Source organism: Ursus maritimus, unplaced genomic scaffold (assembly GCF_017311325.1).
Source record: "Ursus maritimus isolate PB19 unplaced genomic scaffold, ASM1731132v1 scaffold_15, whole genome shotgun sequence".
Taxonomy (NCBI): domain Eukaryota; kingdom Metazoa; phylum Chordata; class Mammalia; order Carnivora; family Ursidae; genus Ursus; species Ursus maritimus.
This window is the reverse complement of record NW_024423897.1, coordinates 14226756-14247659: the sequence shown is the minus strand read 5'-3', so window position 1 is coordinate 14247659 and position 20904 is coordinate 14226756. Positions and strand designations below refer to the sequence as shown.

The 20904-nt window shown below is 45.6% G+C and overlaps 1 long non-coding RNA gene across 3 annotated transcripts in view; it reads left to right on the top strand.

Moving 5' to 3' along the window:
• Positions 1 to 2662: 2662 nt before the first annotated feature.
• The window catches only part of LOC103664520, a 112674-nt gene continuing 94432 nt past the window's right edge, over positions 2663 to 20904 (top strand). For all 3 annotated transcript variants that reach the window (XR_569053.2, XR_005834833.1, XR_005834832.1), the window contains exon 1: positions 2663 to 3255. This is a non-coding gene — a long non-coding RNA (uncharacterized LOC103664520). The remainder of the gene's footprint in view (positions 3256 to 20904) is intronic.

Here is a 20904-nt window from a genome sequence, read left to right as displayed (position 1 = left end):
GGGAAACCACAAGGCATAGCTCAGAACCTCAGATTAGTAATAGCAGGGCTTCATTACCACTGCCATGGCAGATGAGGGGGTGGGTTACTGGGATTGGGGAAATAGGACTAGTCACTGAGAACTCCAAATGAAGCCAGCACTTGGGGACCCAAAAGGGAGGAAACTTGGAGAATAAACATCCCAATCTCACCAAGTGCTCTCTACTTCTTCCTGTTGATCTCCTGCCAGTGCCAGACCCAACTGGAAGTCAGAGGGCCAGGAGCCCATTGATACACTCCTGCAGGTCAACCTCTGGGGGCACAAAGCAGGATGGGAAAGAGACAAGAGTGGCTTGGGAGGAGCAAATGAAGGCATGTAGCACAAGGGGCAAGCCAAAGCCAAGGGCATTTTAGAGGACAGATAGTGATGGTGGGGAGTAGGGGGAGAAGTTAAGATAACTGAATTCAAGGTCCAGCTTTCATGGGGTTAGGGAAACAGCTCCTCTTCCTCATTCCCTTTCCCTGGTAGCCATGGTCAGCAACCACCTCTACCAGAAAAACTGATTCCATATCAGAGATTCCTCAAGTTTGTAACATGTGGCTTGAGACTTTAATCTTGATGACTTGCCAAATGGACAAAAGGCTGAACCATGGAGGGGGGTGGTACCTTCTTCCAGCTCTTCCAAGGATTGGCAGAACACATTGAACCCTACCTGTAGAAAGCTTTATTTTAAAACATCTAAGACAGGTCTGTTTTTAAATTTCTCCTCTAAAATCTATTCAGCTTAATCCTTCTTGTCAAAAACTGTATATCCTGCTAAACTGAGCCATAAATTACCACCACTAAAAATTATTTGCTTGCTTGCTTTTAGAATTCTCAGTTTCTGAAATCAACTGGACCATGGCTTTGAATTTTTTAGTAGCGGATTTTATGAGTATTCCTTTCAGCATAAGTAACCCTGGTGCTCTCCTACCTTATGTCTGTGTATGTGAGACAGTGTGTTTCTTGTATTATTGCCTCAGATGCAGGAGGCTCAGATCTCTATGCATCAGACTGACGCATGACATTCAGGAGTTGAAGGCGAAGAGGAACTGATGACTTTTTGAAAAAGATTTTATTTTATTTATTTGAGGGAGACAGAGAGAGAGAGAGCGCAGGTGAGGGGAGGGGCAGAGGGAAAGGATCTCAAGCAGACTCTGTGCTGAGTGTGGAGCCCAATGCGGGGCTCGATCCCACGACCCTGAGATCATGACCTGAGCCGAAATCAAGAGTTGGGTGCTCACCTGGCTGAGCCACCCTGGTGCCCCAGGAACTGATGATTTTGTCACATTATTTTCCTAAATTTTCTTTATTCCAAAAATAATATACAAATGAAAAATGCAATTAAAATGGAAATATTAAGAACAGAAACTGGAAGTCTCCTCTAATTCCTCACCTCCTACCTACACACATTAATGTAATGTTAAAAAAATGGGATCAGAATAGTCATACTTAACATCTTGGGTGTCCTTTGTAGGAATATATGTAGATATACCTCCTTTTTAATAACTGCATAATATTGCAAGTATGCATATATCATACTTTACAGACCTAATTACAGGTGTGCTTTTCAACAGTGTGACCCATGGGTAATTGAATTCATGAACCCCCAATCTCTGCTATCAGTCATCAACAGCAAGTTTTGCCGTCACCCAGAGAGGCACACACAAAGAAGCCGTGTGGCCCAGCGGAACGGGCATAGGATTGGGGTCAGGCAGACTGGGGCTGGGATTCAGCCCCACGACACACCAACTGTGTGATCTCAGAAAGTGAGTAAACACTTTATGCCTCAGTTGTCTAATCCCTAAGAAAAGGGGGGGGATAATAAAACCTACCTCTTGTGTATGGTGACTAACATAATATAATAAAAAAACATAAAAAAAAAAACCTACCTCTTGAAATTGTTGTTAGGGTTAGAAATAATATATGAAAGCATCTATCACCCAGAGTGATTGTTCAACGAACAACAGCTATTATTCTAAGAAAGGAACCTCCTCCATGAGATAGTTTAACTATTTCTGGTTAGTCTCACCATGGACACAACGGACAAATCCCACATGCACTTGAGAGTCTAAAATAATTTTCTGAAATTATTGCACAGTTGTCCCCCAACGGTTAAAAGTAGGTCCATGGAAGCAAATAATCGAAACTCTCCATTGTGTCAGTCCTGTGAGGAAGATAGCGTACACATTTAACCTCCATTTCATGGGCGGAGGCTTGCAGACAGAGTGTAAGCATTTATCAAACAGGCTGGAAAAAGACATCATTCATACAGTAAGATCTCAGTAGGCTGGAGTGAATTCAACAAGGCTAAATTAAACAAGGTGAGCTTTATTAAGGAAAAATGTAAAATTCAACTGGTTTCTTTCTTTTTTTGGTATGATATGGAATGGGAGAAATGTGATTTAATAGGAGGTATGAAAAAGGCTTAGGGGTTTTATGTGGCTGAAGTTCAATGTGAAGTCAGGATGTGATCCATCCATCTAAACAAGCAAGTGTAATCTTAGCCCTTATAAAGAGAAGCAGCAAATTCACAATGAGGAAGGTGATGCCTCCACTTGCTCCATCCTCACCAGATCACATGGTCTAACATGAACATGACAAGTAATGGGCATGTAGGTTGAGGCTTTTTTTTTTTTTTTTTTTGCATGCCCATGGCAAATAAAACTCACTACTCCTAGTCCCTGGAGTTCAGATGTAACCTCTGAGTCCATCTCAACACAGTTTGTAAAGCGGCCAGTATTTTTTTGAATGCAGTTGGCATGCATAGACGGCAGGCTACTCCTATGATCTTCTAGGGGGCAGCCTACACTTCTGTCATATGGCCCAACCTTTTACCGACCACAACAGATTGGATATAGACCCAAGGGCTGCCGATCTCCAGGCTGCTTTGAAGAGCTTTATCCAAATCAGAGCAAGCTCGCCCAATCTTATTCTCTCTTTTGGGAATCTGAACTTGGGGGAGGGGGGTGGTGGTGTGTAATTCAGCAGCTGGTGACAGCCCCAGAAGCTCAAACGTTCATGGAGAGAGGCAGTGATAGAGGCCAAGAGGGGGCATAAGGAACAGAAGAAAACAGAAGCAAGAATGAGGAAGCAGAAGCTATGAGGTGCAGACAATCTGGAAGGGGAGAGGAGATAAAGGAGTGGCAGCTGCAGAAACTGTGGAAGAAGAGGCAGAGAGCTAGACAAAATGGGAAGGCAGATTTCAGGGCAACAGAAAGGAGACTTTGCAAGCAGGTAAGCCTGGGTGGAGATTGGTTTGGTCTGGGTGGAGAGTGAGCTGCTCCCCTGTGGAGTTCAAGGAGGGGCTGCACGACCTTTGGTTGGTATGATACTGCAGAGCGTTGCAAAGTTCACAGGAGAGAGAAGAGGAGATTGAAAGGGGAAGTGTGAATTAGGAAGGCTCTGTAAATCAGGAACACCCATTGAGGCCCGGCATCCTAAGTCTCTCATTGCCATGGTGACAGGGGGTGGGACAGGAACAAGTCAGCTGAGCATCTGGGAGCCTCAGGTGCGGCTTCTTGCCATTAGAGGCACAGTCCTGGTCTCTGCCATGAAACAGATCCTAGCATCTAGAACCGGGATCCCACTTTGGGATTTGCTTATATCCTTATCTCTATGTTCTTGCCCCTCATTAAACTGTGTGCAAAGGCAGAGACTCCAATATTGAGGAAAACAGGTGGAGGCTATCTGATCACTCACCCGAACCTCTTGGGACAGGAGGCTGCATCTAGGATAATGACTACCAATGGACAGATTGTGTTTAGTGGGCAAGAGCGTTGGTTCTGGAGTCAGAACGCTGGATATGTACTTGGCATGCCTTTGAACAAGTTACCTCCCTCTGCCTTTTTTTCTTGTCTTTTTCAAATGAAATTGATACTAAATGTTATAGGCTTGTTTTAGGGTGGAGAGAAGAGCACTGTGCCCAGTCCATGAGGAGCACTCAACATATTTAACTGTTATCATTGCTCTTATTGTTATGTCTCACTGTACTCCTGAAGTGTCTCTGAGAAGAGTAGAGTAGGTTTCTTCAACCCCATTTTACAGCCCCAGCAACTGAGGCAAAGGGTGGGTAAGACCCGGGCTGGCATCATGCTGCTTCAGTATTAGTGTCAAAATAGAAATGACACTTGGTTGTCCTGACTCCAAGTGGCCAGGACAAAGACAAATTTGTATGTATGATCTAGAAGGAGGAACAGAACTTATTTTTTGAAAAGGCATATATACATGTGAGAAACATTCTTCATAAAGGTGCAGAGTGGAAAATACATCCCCATCCTTCCCATGGCGCTAACCTCCGGTCTTCTGGTCCTTTTCCACTGGTGGGTTCTGGGCATCCCTCTGGAGCTATTTCATGCCTGTACAAGCCTAGTGTATATAGATTTCTGGGTGCTATTTCTAAGGCCGCATGCTGCTCCTGCCTCCTGTTCCAGGCACGCGTGTGTGTGTGTGTGTGTGTGTGTGTGTGTACACGCATATGCAGGGCAGGCAAGGCAGAATTTAAGAGCGCAGGAAGTGGTGGTTTGGGATCTAAGCTTGCCCTTGGAAAGAGAGGCCAGAAGGTCTTGGGCAGCCCCAGTGATAGACCAAGGCCAGTGCTGGGTGGCTGCCTTCTGCCAGCTTGGGACTGGGGGCCTTTGAGTTCTCACTGCTATTCAGGAAGGCACAGGAGTGTGACCTGGTGGTATGAATGCTGGGCCACTTCCCTTTACTCTGAGTTTGGCTTTCATTCTCTTTCTTAAGGTGCTCATTCCAAGCTGCCTAGGGAATCCTGATGGGGGAATCCTAGCCCCCAAGCAGTTGTATTATCAGGCCTGGGGCACAGGACAGGTGTAGAGATGCAGGTCATGGTGGTGTAGGTCACAGGCCCAGGGGCCCCATCTCCTCGGCTCTTCCCCATTCTTCTGGGGAGAATAATAATAAGCTTTCTTTCACTACCGATCTTCCTAGTTCTTATGTTCCATAGATGAAGCGGGGGGTAATCAGAAGGGGGAATGAAGCATGAGAGACTATGGACTCTGAGAAACAAACTGAGGGCTTCAGAGGGGAGGGGGGTGGGGGAATGGGATAGGCTGGTGATGGGTAGTAAGGAGGGCACGTATTGCATGGTGCACTGGGTGTTACACGCAACTAATGAAACATCGAACTTCACATCAAAAACCAGGGATGTACTGTATGGTGACTAACATAATATAATAAAAAAACATTAAAAAATAATAATCTTGCCATTTCCCAGCTTCATGAAACAGTTTTTGTGTTAGAGAAACACAAAATTATTATTACTCTTATTATTTAACTTCTAGAAGCCATTCTCTGACATACACAGAATGGCCTTGACTGTGACATATACAGAATAGCCATTTCGTTTGGGAGATAAGGGATGGGCCAGCTGAGAGTGCTAGTTCTTTCTGGGGTGCATGGGGCAAGCAGAGAGAGGCCCCTGACATGAGCCCTTCCCTGTCAGGGCCAGTTCCCATGGCCTGTAGGCAGCAGGGCAGAGTTCTATGCTTCCTGGTTGCTGGTTCTCTCCAGCTTTACTCTCTGGTTTCCCCTTTGCCTGGCCTGGACTTTAGAAGGCTTCTGGGGGAAGGCCTTGTTGTGCCCCTTCTCCGAGCTTCCATCAGAAGGACCCTACCTCTCTGACACCTGGTGCTATTTAAAAACATTCCCGCCAGCCAGCTCCTCGCTGGCCTATGCTGGCCTGAGTGTGTCCAGTCACGGGGAACTCACACTTCCTGAATTTCTCCATTTCATTCTTAGATGGTTCTAGACAGAAGAGCAGAACTGGAATTTGTGGCCAGGGCTGTTTGAATCGACAGCTGCTAGGCTCTGGCCCTCAAATTCCTCTTTCACTTAAAAATCCTATAAGCTCTTGCTCTCAGGGTCTCTAGAGCTTGAACGTTTCTCTTAGGGTCAGGTTTCCAGTGGCTCTTCTAAAACTTGGGTGGGCTGGGCCCATGGCTCACAGGAAGGGGTATAAGTGTAGGAGAAATCCATTTGTCACAAGAGTGAATCAGGAAGGGGCTGGACAAAGTGCCTTTGAAGGTCCTGTCCTTATGCATTTGGACCCCACATTCTCTTATTCTATGAAGCAGTGAGAGTCTGCGATTTTGGGGCCTTATTCCCAGTGCGAGGAGAACAGGCTGGGAAAGTTAGTGTCCTGGGATGAGCCCGGCAGCTTTCTTCCTTTGCTCACTTTGCTTCTTTCCTTCTCCCAACAGTTTCCTGCCTGGGGCGGGTACAGCCAGCAGCCCGAGCTCCTGAGCCCTGTTATTTAAAATTCAGCCATCACCATGGCAACCTGCATCCTGCTCCATTTCAACCAGAGATACAAAGAAGCAGTGAAAGGGAAAGTTTAATAAGATTTTTTTTTTTTTTTTGGTGAATCTCACTGACAGTGTCCATCTTTTTAGGAAATAGAAATGTTCCATTTTAGTGGCGTTATCAAAATGGCATTCATTTTATGCCCCTTGGCTTTTAGGGGGTCAATGTCACGACTTGCTTTCGAGGGGCTGCTAACGTCACCCCTTCTCTCCCTTCAGAGGGCGTGAGGGACTTATTTGGCATTCAGGCTTTTTGAAAGGGTCTGGAGTTGGGCTAACTCTAGAGCATGTCTGTGGCTTTAGTCTCCCTTCCACTTTCCTGGCATCGCATCAGAGTCACGTCAGGGCGCTCAAAGCTGGAAACGTCTTTCAAGATCACTTCCTCTGTAGCGCCATTTCTGTTTTTGCCTGTCTAGCAACTGTACCCCACATTCTGAGAGTGCTTTTCCCGATCACCTCTGGGAATGGGCCTCTGGTTGTATCAATCATGTGATTCAAGTGGGGCCCAGAATTTCACCTGACGGCAGCGAAGAGCCTGTGGCCCAAAGGCACCCATGGGGACAGTCCTGGGACTTTTGCCTGATACTGGTGAGAGAAAGTCCCTCTATTTTTCTGCCAAGGGGCTGAAAGCCTGGAGCTGCTGGAGACCTCCATATATAGGGAACCTGCCCAAAGGGGAGCAACACAAAGGGAAGCAGAGCTGAAGGATGGAGAAGAGAAACCAGGCGTAGATGATGTTGCTCAATATCCCGGATTGAGTCAACCCTGAATCCATTGCTGTTCAGTTTCATGAGCAGTTTATATCCCCTTTCTACTCCCCTTAAGGCAGTTTACGTTGGGTTTTCTGACACCTGAAAAACCAGTGACTTTGATGTTACATACCCCAAGAGCCTTATTTTACAAATGGGACAGTGGAGAGCCAGTGCAGGGAGGCACCATCCAAGGTCACACGGAGAGGCGGCTCTGAAGGTCAGGTCTCCTGATGAACTCACAGCCTCTTAACCTGCTTGTCCTTAGTTCTCAGGCAGGTTTTCCTACTACAGCAGGGACAAAAGCTGAGGCTATGGAGGCCGATCGTTAAAAAACACCTGCCTAGCTACCTGCCTCAAGGGCAATGATAAGCATTTGGGGTGATATTCAAGGGTCTTCATCTTCAGAAAGTCTTTGTGTCTTTTATGGACTAGGAGGGTCCTGAGACATGGCCAGAAGGGTACTAATCACACAGTCTTTGTGGCACAGCCCCAAAGACCTGAAATGTGGTTCTCCTTTCTCCATTGAGATGAGATCTGTTTTTTTTTAATCCTGTAAACAGATGTAACTCAGTCATTCAACCAACACTTGTAATTTTATTAATTCCATTGAAAAGTATTAATCGAAGGCCTCCTATGTACTAAGTGCTGTTTTAAGGACATAGGTTNAGCAGTCAACAAAGTAGCCTCAGTGCCTGTCCTCAGGGAGCTGACACTAAAGCGTGGGCACGGAAATAACCAGAGAGACATAGAGTCAGGGACCATGAAAGGAAAGTACCTGCTTCCATGAGAACTTATGTGGAGGGCACATCTCCACCGCAGAGGGGAGGGAAACCCTGAACTGAGATGAGCAGAAGGAGCAGGGGTCAGCTAAGCAAAGAGTGGGGATTGTGCTTTGACCACTCGGCAAGGTTTGGGAGGAGCTGGGGGCAGGACTCTGAATTCATTCATGCCAGTGATTGCTGCAGGGCGGGGGGCACCATATGCCGATGTCCCTCTCTTTTGCTATTTTAGGTCCTCTGTTCCTGCCTCCATGGGATTCTCAGAGCCCTGGTAGTCTCACGAGTCCCTGAGTCAGTTACATAATCTGTTTTCAACTCAGGATCCTTGGTGTTCTGGCCTCGCTTCTCCGCAGGTTCAAATCTGCTGCAGGCTAATGTCTAGTTTGTGGCGTTTTTGTGTGTGAGGTTAAAAAATGTCCCCATAACCAGGCCTGCCTTTATTAGAGAAGGATGCAGGTTGCCTCTATCTCTTTTCAACCAGATTCCCTTCCTTTCTAGGTTTGTCTTGAGAATGTGACTGCAGTAAAGTTTGCTGTCACTAGGGGGCAGGAGCGCCAAGGCAAACGACTAGGGCCCGAGAAGCCGGCCGCTGAAGCCCGCAGGTAGCAGTTGGACAGGGTTTGCGCTGGTGCGGGACCGCCAAGCTCTCAAGCTCCAGCTCCGCGTGTCTCTATTCAGACACACCAAGCGTACTTACAGAGATAATTCCACTCGCTAAGGGTGCTAGTGCCAGAAAATAAATTTTTAAGGAGGGTTTTGGTGAGGGAGGTTCCTATTGTCTGTAAAACAAAGGAATGGGGGGTCTTGGATTAAACGTTCATCTTTGGGAGTCCTTTGACACGTGCAGAGGAGCCAGAAGGCCCCACTCCTAGTTCCCAGTGTGCTGCGTGACCTTGCTTAAGAGACATAAGCCTGCTGCACCTACATTGCTCCTTCATTAAAGGATGGTCTGATGTGAAAATTTCCTTTTGATTCCAAATGGTGAAGATAAGACTGGGAGGCTCTTTCCTATGAGGGAGTTTTGTTTTCTGACCCACAATTCCTTTCATTTTAGCAGATGAATATACTTTAACATAAAGAAATGAAGAGCTATGGGTGGGGTTTTGGCAAGTGGAGAGAGAGATAGTCTTGGCCCTTTCAAATCACACCAAGACAGTCAGAATCCGCTTTGCCTTTGATAGGGCGGAGGCATTGGGTCTGCAATGGGGACTGGATGAATTTCTGTGAGAAGCAGGTCTCTCCCTGAAACTCACATTAAACCCTCCATTATCCTGGAATCCAGAGCCTTATTGGACTAGCTCAGGAGACTGCCAGCTTGAGAACAGCATGGAAACAAGACTGCTCTGGGAGTGATGAGTGATACGTAAGGACCTTTCTGCCTTGTCATTGTAGAATGGTAAGATTTGTGCCCAAACAAGACCGTCTCAAGGAGGCTGCGGTCTCACAAAGAGATGGAGCTTCTGGCTAAAGCCACGGTCTTGTTCTAAGAAGGGCCCTTCCAGACTGGGCCCCTAAGGACCTGTGTTCCTGTCTACACTCCCCCTGCTGCCTCGGCCTGGGGGAGGATGGTGGATTGGGCTCTCTTTCCATGGACTCATCCTATCAAACATCACGGAGATAAAAAACCAAAGCAAATCGAAACATGTGACAACAAAGCCCTATATAAAACCCTCCTTTCTCTGGTAGCATCAGTTTCTGGGATTCACATTCTCAGACACCATAGTCCCAAAATACAGAGTGGGCGGGGTCAGCAGGGGTGAGGTGAGGCTCTGCTTGGAATCTCCTTCTTTGGGAAGCGCCCTCCCGGTGATCACTGTCTCCCATCCTTCTGCTGCCTTATTGGCAATAAACGCCCCTTCATGAGGCTGCCGCCATCCCCACTTAACAAGATATTATCAATACTTTCAATTTCAATTAATATAGCTTAGCACTGTCTTTTTTTCTCTAAAGATTAATTTTGAGATACATTTGTGTGTGTGTGTATGTGTGTGTGTGTGTGTGTGCACGTGTACTCCTTAATCCCTCGGCATACATTTTAATGGAAGTCCATTTTTTGTTGGGTGGCATCAGCACCACCATTTCTAACAATTGCAGAATGTTCTATTAAGACTGCCCCAAGATTTTAACAAGCCCACAGCTCCTCACTCACTCCACCCATTGCACACCCCGTAGGTTGGCTCTCTTTACCTCATCATAGGTGGAATCACCGCGTCTTAGGGCTTATCCTCTCTGGCTCATTCGTTTTACAGAACAGGGAAATAGCTTCTAGCCCATGGCAGACTAGGTAGACTCAAAGGGAAGAGGAAGAGACTTTGATGCCTGTGTGCCGGGCAATTTACAGACTATTAAAAATGTTCCCTTACCCATTTTTACATTCTCTTCCATGCTGCTAACAGGTAAGTCTCTACTGTCACCAGCTGATTGATTATTGGTCTGACGCTCTTTCCTATGCCCTCAAGTGGTATTTGAAGCCCCTCCTTACCTTCTCCTCAATCTGTCCCAGCTCTGCATGCCCTAGGATTGAATTTCCCAAGGGTGACTGCCACACAGGACCTACAACCCAGTCACAAGATGGCTAAATATAAACTGTGCAGACTGCAGATAAGCCTCCGTGATCATCTGCTCCTTTGTTGAGCTTATTATGCTCCCAAATCAGGCTGGTAGGTGGCATGCACATTGTCCATGTCGGGCAGGACACAATGGGTGCTCGTGTCTGACAGGACATGCCAAACAGACACAACTCTGCTGTAAGCCCAGTCATTCCCCGTTTCCAGCACAGCAGGGCCTGCTTTTCAGATAAAGTCCAGAACCCCCAGCTTTGATTTCCAAAGCAAATCACTGCAAATCACATCAATATTGGGAATAGATGTAATGGTCTGGCCACAGGCTGTATACAGCCAGTCAGCCAGGGATATAGAACCAGGGACAAAGGGACGCTGGGTGTGGAATGTGTCTCATCTCTGTCTCCTCTGTGTCTTGCCTGCCTCAGAGGAGGATGGGAAATGGGGAACAATGAAGTCAGGGATTCTGGATTCTGTACTGTACAGCTACACTGCAATGTGAGGTGTAGAGATAGTGACTTTCAGAGGCACACATTTTTAGGTGAGGACTTGTGATCGATTAGTGATGTCTGATGCAGAGCCAGATTTGGTGGGTGTGAATAGGCATGCTGCATATTTGCCATCTGTGATCTGTAGAAAACCAATCTCAATAGATGGGATTTATTGTAGGGTGGAGTAGAGCTGCCCGAAAGTTATAGGCTTAGCTGAAGCCCCAAACTGTTGTGTCGAAATAGCCATAGTGTTCAGGACCCCAAGGAAGATTGGTTTTCCCAGAGATTTGAGGTCCATTCATAACCTTAGATGGCAATGGGGGCAAGGAACAGGAAAGACGCTGTGTTTGGAAAGGACCTGGAGTCTGATCTCTATCACAAAAGGGCAAAGGGCACTGATGGCCTCTATTGCTCATCTAATGAATATTTTTTAGCCTTTATCTTAAATGAACCCTTATCAGTACTTGTTGCTACTGGACATTTCTTTCTTCTTGAATTGTGTTCTTCCCTTGGTTAAAAATGCTATTCTGCTTTTCCTTATATCTCTGGTTTCTCCATGGTTTCCCTAGAGGTTCATCCTGCTCTGCCATTAAATGTGATGTTTCCTCAAGACTTGGTCCTAGGCCCACTTCTTTTCTTAACCTTGTATTCTCTCTCTAAGTGATCTTATCCTAGCCAATGACTCCAATTCCCACCTGTGTGGATATACTTTGCATTTATATCTGAGCCACACATATCCACTCAGCTCCAATGGCCTATTTGACATTTCCACTTGGATGTCTCAAAGATGCCTCAAACTCAACACATATGAAAGCAAGCCTGCCATCTCTCATCTCTGTCCCACCTACCTAACCTCATCCAGTTAAGTAAGCCAAAAAAGTCACCCTGAACATGCCCCCTCCTCCCTTTGCATGTCTAATCCATCACCAGCCTGGATGATTTTGCCTAATGAATATTATTGAATCTGTCCACTTTTTCCTTTTATGACCACCGTATGACATCTCTTAGTTGGACTGCAAATGGGACACCCCCTCCCCCAATTCTTTTCCTTAAATTCATTCAAGCTCCTGAGTGATCTTTGTCAAAGGGTATGTTGGGTCATCCATTCCCTTCTTTCTACTCTACGATTTCTACTCTGGCGCTGGCCTCCTGTTCATTGTGGTGCTATCAGAAGGACAGTTAAGATCCCCACATTCATGTAGGGCTCTCACTGTCAAAATACTTTTGTTCACATTGTCTCATTTAGTTCTCAACTAGCCCCATGGGTGGGTCACAATCCATTTTAGGGATCTTATGTGTTTCCCTTGGAAATGGTCTCTGAGAGGTGAATCAGCTCTTCTGAGGTCATCCAGCTAGTCAGTGAGGGGCCTCTGCCTTCTGACTCCTCAGACAAGCCTCATTGTTTCTCCTCCAGTACAAAGAGGGCTCCAGATTAGCCAGATGGTCCGTACGACATAGTCCAGCTCTAATAATCTGTGAGTCTGTGGTTTGTAAGGACCATGAAGAAGTTGAAAAACATTTCAAAGGGAACTTGACAGGTGAGGCTGAGAGAAAAGGTTTGAAGTGAAACTTGTCTTTCTTCAGAGTGAGCTTCAGATTTGTAGCCCAGAGACAACAGATTAATTCTCTCCCCCTTGTGTATTTTTCTGTGGCCCCTCAGAGACAATGACTGGAGGTTGGGTTACAGCTTGATTATTACCAGAGAAGGGCTAAGGGGCTTTAATCTTGCTTGGGAAAAGATTGAATGTGGGAGGATCGAAAACCCTCACTGTTTTGACAAAGAGGACAGAGAAATGCAAACAACCACTGTGAATGAGCCTCTGTGACAACTTGAAATAAAAGCAGGTGAGTCATAGGAATGGAGAATTTGAGGGAAGAAAAAGTCAAAGCAATGAAGGGCCAGTGATTTTGCTCCCAAATGTGATCCATGCAGTTTAAATCTGAGAACACACCAGAAGTTTCTGTATGTGGTATAGATTGCTACATCTTCTCTTAGTACCTATTGAATTCAGGGCTTCTCAAGTGGCAGAAAGGTTGTTAATAGACTGAATGAGTCCAGGACAGACTCTCTTTGATGAAATGGCCATTCTCCGTGAACTTTTCTTTAGGCTGGACACAAAAATATAGATATTTCCTATCCTGGGCATGAATATGACAAATGACCAATCTGTGGACCATGTAGAACAGGGTTGGTAAATAAGTTTAACTTCCTGTGGGATCCCTGATTATTTATATGGTGATGACTGTCTTGAACACTAGAGTGAGAAAGATTTTAAGGCCAAACATGGCTTTGATGGGGAAAGGTGTAATGATTGATTAGCAATGTCTGCCATGGTTAGGAGTGAGGTGGTGGGAGTGTAAATACTGACCTGAATTAGTGCTACTCAAAGTGTGGATGGCAGCTGGCTATAGGCCTACAAAATATTTGTTACTCATGATGAAATGATTACAGAAATGGGAAGTAAGCACTTAAAAACTTTATAGCAATTTGACATTGCTGCCATCTAAGTGAATAATTTCTATATTTTGTAAGTTCTTGATCTCTGATGATTTGGAAATAAAAACAAAACCTGGCCCTTTACCAGAGATAGTTTGAGAAGCACTGACCTGGAGGGATCTATTTGACCCCATTAGGTCCTATGAAAGATTTTGAAATGCCTTGGACTTGGGGAGCTTATGAATGCCACCAAAGTCCTATTGCACATCGACATTTGCATGGACTCGTTCACTGAACATGGGTGTTTGCCAGCTTTCCTCCTCTTGCTTGGTGGAAGGGATAAGATAATAACTACTCAGAGTTTGCCAGAAATGCCTTCCTGGCCTTCTCTACCCATTTCTACTTACCATTTATTCCATAAAGACTTCACTAATGTTGATTTCTTCCAGTGGAGAGTTGGTGAGGCCAGCAAGGTTATGTCATTGAAGGTACTGGAGAGCAATCAGAGAGAGGTCTCTAACATCAGCTGTTGAGTTGGCCTGGATGGCTACTGGGATCACGCATTAATTCATCCATTCATTTACGTATTCATGCATTCTTACTCATTTATTCTGTCATTCAACAACTCTTTGTGGAATGCAAACTACAAGCATCACAGTACCAGGTACTGAGGATATAATGGTGACCAAGGCTGACAAGTTCTTTGCTTTTATGAAACGGATGGTTGAGGAGGGGAGACAGATATCAAATCAATCATGTATATAAGTAATGATACAAATCCTAATAGGTGCTGTGATGGGGAAGCATTTGTTTCTCTGTGAATATTGAACAGTTGTGCTATACTAGCCAGAGCTTCTTGAAAAGCCCCCTGGAAAGTGACATGCCTGCTGGTGTGGCTGGACACGTGGATCACTGGAGAGCAAAGGAGGTGATTCAAGGTGATCCTGGAGAGGTGGGCAAGAGACACATAGTGCCAGGCCTTTTAGGCCACAAAAGGAGTTTGCACTTGGTACCAAGGGCAGTAGGAAGCCTGATGGAGTTATAGTTATGGTTAGGACATGGTCTCTGCTCTCAAGAGGCCATCAGCCACATGGGGGAGAAAAGATACCTAAGCAACTAGCTACAATGTAATATGGTCTGGGTTATAAGAGGTATACATGCAGATGGGAAATGATGGGGTTAGGGGGACTGAAGTGATTTGACAGAAGAAATTCAAATGTGTCACTTTCCTGTTTTAAACACTTCACAGCTGCCTATCCTTAGAATATTGACAAAATCTTTTTACATGACCCCACATGATCCATTGCTCCCTCCCTCCTCAGACTCTTCTGGGGGCATTCTCTTTCTTGCTTTCTCCACTCCTGGCACCCTGACTGATCTTTCCTTAGATCCCCAGATACACACATTTTCTTCCTATTGTGTGGCCTTGTGTTTGGAAGGCTCTCCCTATGCTCCCACCCCTCCCCTGTCTGCTTCACTAGTTTTCTGATTTTTAAGGTCTCAGCTTAAATGTCCCTAGCTCCCCAGAGGACCCCGTACGTCCCCCTACTAATGCTTAGGATAAGTGGAGTTCTTTATTTGTATGATGAGATGTTTAATGCCTGTCTCCCCTGATGCTGTAAATAATACATATTGAACAAATGAATGAATGAGAAGACAGCTGGCCTGGATGGGAGGATAGCAGCGCTGGTGTGAGAGACTGGACATGGGGTGTGGAGTTGGGACTGAGGGAGGAGAGGTGGGCATGGCCTGTCCCACAACATAGCCATTTCCTCTCTGCTGGCTTTTCCTCTCTCCCAAGCATGTGTGAATTGAGCCACAACACAATGGGACTCTCTCAAAGGCCACTTTCAAGGGTTGTCCTTGCCAATCCTGAGCTCTTTAGGGAAAGCAAACATCCCGGGTGGATAAACTGTGCTTAGTCCTATCTCTGTGAATTATAAGAAAACCCTTCAACCTTAAAATTGTTCAGAGCTAATGAACTTCTTTTGGCGTATGTCACCCAAAAGGGTAACGGGCATGCGTGCAGTGGTCAGGCACAGCTGAGACTGACCCTCTGTGCATGAGGCCATGCTGGCCTTAAGGCTTTGTTTAAGAACCAGGAGGCCCAATGCCTGTACACTTTCTCGTTCGAGTCATCTATTGCTTCATAACAGCTTATCCCTGAATTTTGTGGCATAAAATAATGACTGTAGTTTAATATCCCTCCCTGGTTTCTGTGGGTTAGGAATTCAGAGCATAGGGGGCGTGACTTGTGTCTGGGGCCTCAGGTGAGGTAGGTCAAAGGCTGCATGCTGGAATCATCTAAAGGCTTATTCACTTATAAGTCTGGCCGTGGATGTTGGCTGGGGACCTAGCTGGCTGGGATACCTAGGCGTAGCTGTTTCACGCACTTGGACTTCCTTACAACCTGGTGATTGGATTCCAAGGGCCAGTGTCTCAAGACAGAGAGCCAGGTGGAGACGGTATCCATTTTAGAACCTGATTCTAGAAATCACACAACATCACTTCTGCCACATTTTATTTGCTAGAAGGGAATCACTAAATCTTCCCTAAGCTCAAGGGAAAGGAAATTAGATTCCATTTTTTACAGGCATATTTTAAAACCACCATATACCCTTTAACAAAAGTCCAGGGAAGACCCTGGAATAGTGATACAAGCTCAAATTTAAAGCATGGTGTTACAGGAACAATTTGTGTTTTGAGATTTTTGTAGGACCCTATCCTAGGCAGTGTTTTGGCAGCTTCCTCCAGCCTCCATCTCCCAGTGGCTTTTGAGAAGCTTCTCTACCTTTGGTTAAATAAATATAGGACAATCTGATTTTATTGTGTGTGCACGTGTATAGTGAGGTCCATACATAGTTCACCGGAAACACTGCAAAAACTCTAGTCACTGTCCTGGAACATTAGGCAGATTCTCGAAGTTCAGTCTAAATCTGTGATATTTTAGAGGTTCCCAAAGATAAAATAAATAAGCCATCCTAATGGTGAAGAGTTATGTTTAAGGGAAGGTTCTTTGACTGGACTAGTTTAAATGTTAATTTTATTACTCAAGAGGGCACTTTGGAACTCCCTGTCATTATCAAACAATTAAACTCTAGTTCCTTATTAATTTTTACTGCCTTCCTAGGGTAATTAGTGGCACATAATGTGAATTGCATCCCATTAATGAATAGACTTGAATGTGAGTGGGCAGAGCCTTCTATTTGGCTCTCCAACAAGACAAGGCCCATGAAAGGGAAAAGGGTGGGCCCCTCCCAGAATAGAGGGCCTCTGCACACCTTTTTTTTTTTTAATGTTTTTTTATTATGTTAGTCACCATACAGTACATCCCTGGTTTCCGATGTAAAGCTCGATGCTTCATTAGTTGTGTATAACACCCAGTGCACCATGCACACGTGCCCTCCTCACTACCCATCACCAGTCCATCCCATTCCCCCACCGCCTCCCCCTCTGAAGCCCTCAGTTTGTTTCTCAGAGTCCATAGTCTCTCATGCTTCATTCCCCCTTCTGATTACCCCCTTTCTTTATCCCTTTCTTACCCTACCGATCTTCCTAGTTCTTATGTTCCATAGATGAGAGAAATCATATGATAGTTGTCTTTCTCTACTTGACTTATTTCACTTAGCATTATCTCCTCCAGTGCCGTCCATGTTGCAGCAAATGTTGAGAACTCGTTCTTTCTGATAGCTGAGTAATATTCCATTGTATATGTGGACCACAACTTCTTAATCCATTCATCTGTTGAAGGGCATCTCGGTTGTTTCCACGATTTGGCTATTGTGGACAATGCTGCTATGAACATTGGGGTGCATAGGGCCCTTCTCTTCACTACGTCTGTATCTTTGGGGTAAATACCCAGTAGTGCAATGGCTGGGTCATAGGGTAGCTCAAATTTTTAACTCTTTCAGGGACCTCCACACTGTTTTCCAGAGTGGCTGTACCAACTTGCATTCCCACCAACAATGTAGGAGGGATCCCCTTTCTCCACATCTTCTCCAGCAATTGTTGTTTCTTGCCTTGTCTATTTTTGCCATTCTAACTGGCGTAAGGTGGTATCTTAGTGTGGTTTTGATTTGAATTTCCCTGATGGCTAATGATTTTGAACATTGTTTCATGTGTCTGTTAGCCATTTGTATGTCTTCATTGGAAAAGTGTCTGTTCATATCTTCTGCCGATTTTATGATTTGTTTATTTGTTTCTCGTGTATTGAGTTTGAGAAGTTCTTTGTAGATCTTGGATACCAGTCTTTTATCTTTAGCATCATTTGCAAATATATTCTTCCATTCCATGGGCTGCCTCTTAGTTTTTTTTTACTGTTTCCTTGGCTGTCTGCACACCTTTCTGAGCCCAGAGTTAACCCTGGAAATACCCTATGTAAAACTCCCAGTCATAAGCTTTCAGGAAGGCATGATGGATCTGGCTCTTTCCTGGAACTCAAAGTTGGTAGTCAGAAAATGGACAGTTCTTTTGGAAGAAAGATTGGAAACCAAAGCCAGGCTATTGCGGTTTCTGACGTCCTAAAGGAAGACCATCACTTAGGGATTCATCTTCTTGGTTTGTTGAAAGTGCCATTTATGAGGCACCTAGTATTTGCCTGGTACTTTGCTCAGCAACATGAGTATATTATTTAGTTCTCAACACCACTTCATGAGATTTCTAGTATTGTTTCCATTTGACAAGGAAAACCCATCTCAGGCTTAAAAGCATGAGATCATATAGTAAGAGACAGATCTTGGCCCTAAGCCCAGGTCTGGCTGAGTCCAGGGCCTGAATTCTCAGCCATAGCATTTTACTGCGTCTTGGTGTGGCCACACCTTTATTCATATGCTTAGTCCAGTCACTCTGATTTAACTTTTTTCTTGTTTGGAGATTCTTTTTTTTTTTAATTACCCGTTACTCACCAGTAGTGTGTTCGAGCAGCCATCTTTTTTTTTAATTTAAATTTTTTAAAAGATTTTATTTATTTATTTGACAGTGATAGAGACAGCCAGTGAAAGAGGGAACACAAGCAGGGGGAGTGGGAGAGGAAGAAGCAGGCTCCCAGCGGAGGAGCCCGATGCGGGGCTCGATCCCAGGATCCGGGGATCACGCCCTGAGCTGAAGGCAGACACTTAATGACTGAGCCACCCAGGTGCCCCTCTTGTTTGTAGATTCTTTAACAAAATAGAACGCTAGTGCTGAAAGGATCTTAGAGATGTAATGTGATCCCTTCACCTTATAAATGAGGAAACTGAGGCCCAGGGGAGGAGAAGGGATCATCTGAACCCTAGTTCAGATGTTGTCTGTCTGTCTTGTTCCACATCCAGCCTAGAGGTGGTAGGGGTCCTGGGTGCCAAGTATTCTTCTGATTCCTGCTCTGTTTACATAATCCTCAAATCCTAACAGAGAAGCCAAACTCTGGCTTCCCAGGTAGATTTTCACTGTCAATATCACCTGCTCTGAGAATCTAGGTAGGCCACATTCCTCTGTATGGGAAAACTGTGGCCAGCTCTGTCTTCTCCACTTGCAACCCAAATGCCACCAACCTGGAGACACAAATTATGTTGGCACAAGCCCCCACCTGCCTAGCATTTGCCCCTCAAAGTCTTCCCTGGTGATATCTTGGATCTCCGAGGCTCATCTCAAGTTCTCCCACAGCCAGTATATCAGTGTCTACATGGCCTCCTCCCTCCTCTCTTCTGCTCCCATGTGACAGAGTCCCCTGCCTGGAAAGCTGCCTGCTGAAGCTTCCTCAAGGCCCATCATGAGGACGTTGTAGGCTTTCCATGCCAAAGGGGGCTCTCTGGATGCTCTCAAAGCTTGCAGCTTTGAGAATGGGCAGAGCATTGCTGGGTTATGTGGTGGCCCAGAGAAGGGCCCCTTCCCAGCCCTGTGTCCCATGATCACTGGGCTCTTGTGAGCAGTGCCAGGAGCCCCTGGCAACACCCCATATCCAAAGTATCACCAGGAGTTATGGTCATGCAATGAGTTATGGTCCCATCAGTTTCTGGCCTTCACTCTCTCAACCATAGCAGCTGAGACCTATTCCAAGAATAGATGGGAAGCAGATGCCACCCCATTCCTTCCATCCTCCTCTGTTCTCATCTTTGAACTCGATCCACACACCCCTCTCCATTCTTAGCTATAGAACAAGGGCGTTTATTGACTTACTGAATATGTTTTCACTGAGCGCTTGCTGTGTGCCAGGCCTTCTGCTATGTGCTGGGTATATAGTTGTTATTTGCCAATCCTTCTTTTCTTCCTTTCTCATAGAACTTCAATTCTATGGGAAATTCTATTGGGGCAAGAATTTGTCTGACTCCAGTGAAGTCTTGTGATTATTGTAAATTGAGCAGGATATTCCCCCCTCCTCCGCCACCCCCCCCATGTGATCCTAAACTAGTTGAGATGTAAGAGGAAGGATAGCTATTTCTGGGAAAGCATTTGCTTTCCTGATAAAAAGGGCAGACACGAAAGGTGGTGCCACCCCCTCTCCTGTTTTCCTGCCTTGAGTGGGGAGCAGATGCCTGGAGCTTGGGAGCCTGGAGCACTAAGGTTGGGTGGAAAGAACCAACATGAGGATGTTAGAGCAGAAATATAGGGCAGCCTGCATCCTGATGACTTGGTTGAACTGTCAGACCAACCTGACGCTGCCTTCCTCTGGGCTCACTTAGAAAACAATAAACTCAGAATGGTTTAAGTTACTCTAAACCTCTTTATCAGTCCTAACAGATACCAGCATGGTGAGTGATGGGACTGAGTCCCTGGCCCCATGGAGCTTACATGCAATCAATGGATGACAGTGATGCGGGATGGGTACAGAGCGAAGTTGTCAACTCAGGCAGTGCCTGGGTGCCAACTCAACCTTTCTCTTCTGCTTATCAGAGGAGAAGAACCGCATTCCTTGCACACTGTGTCTTTGCTCAATATAATTAAATTCCATCTTTATTTGCTTTTACTTTTAACTTCCAATTTCTCAGAGTAAATATGAGCCGGGAAGAGCTGATCAAGGAAGCAGCTGCTCCTAGGAGCCTGGCTGGTCTGCGGACCATAGTAGATTGTGAGCTCATTTAGAGAACACTCTGGATCGATAATGATTTCAGTTACACCAGAGGCAAAGTGTTCGAAGCCAGTGACTGGAGGAGTGATGGTTACATTTGGAGTGCTCCAACAAAGACTAGAGGCTCTTTCTCTCCTCCTCTGCACAGGGAGAAGTAAGCTCTTTTTTTCTGGATGCAGGGTTGTTAGGTTAGTCATCCCTGGGAATGGTTGATTCGCAGTCTCGGTTTTCTCTCACAGGTGGCAAGTTCTGCCCAGAAAGAGAGAGGCAGTGGAGGGTGGTGGTGAAGAGCATAAGCTCCGAGAATCTAGACTGTGCCATGTGACCCTGGGCAGTATATTCAGCCTGCCTGAGCCTCGGTTTCTTTATTAGGAACCTGTGGAGGATCACAATGAACATGGCTTCTGTTGGCCCTTTGCACTCAGAGATTCATAAGTCTTCTGAGGAGCACGATCACCAGGGGCTGGAACCTTAAGGAGGTGAGTTTGTGGAATGCACAGA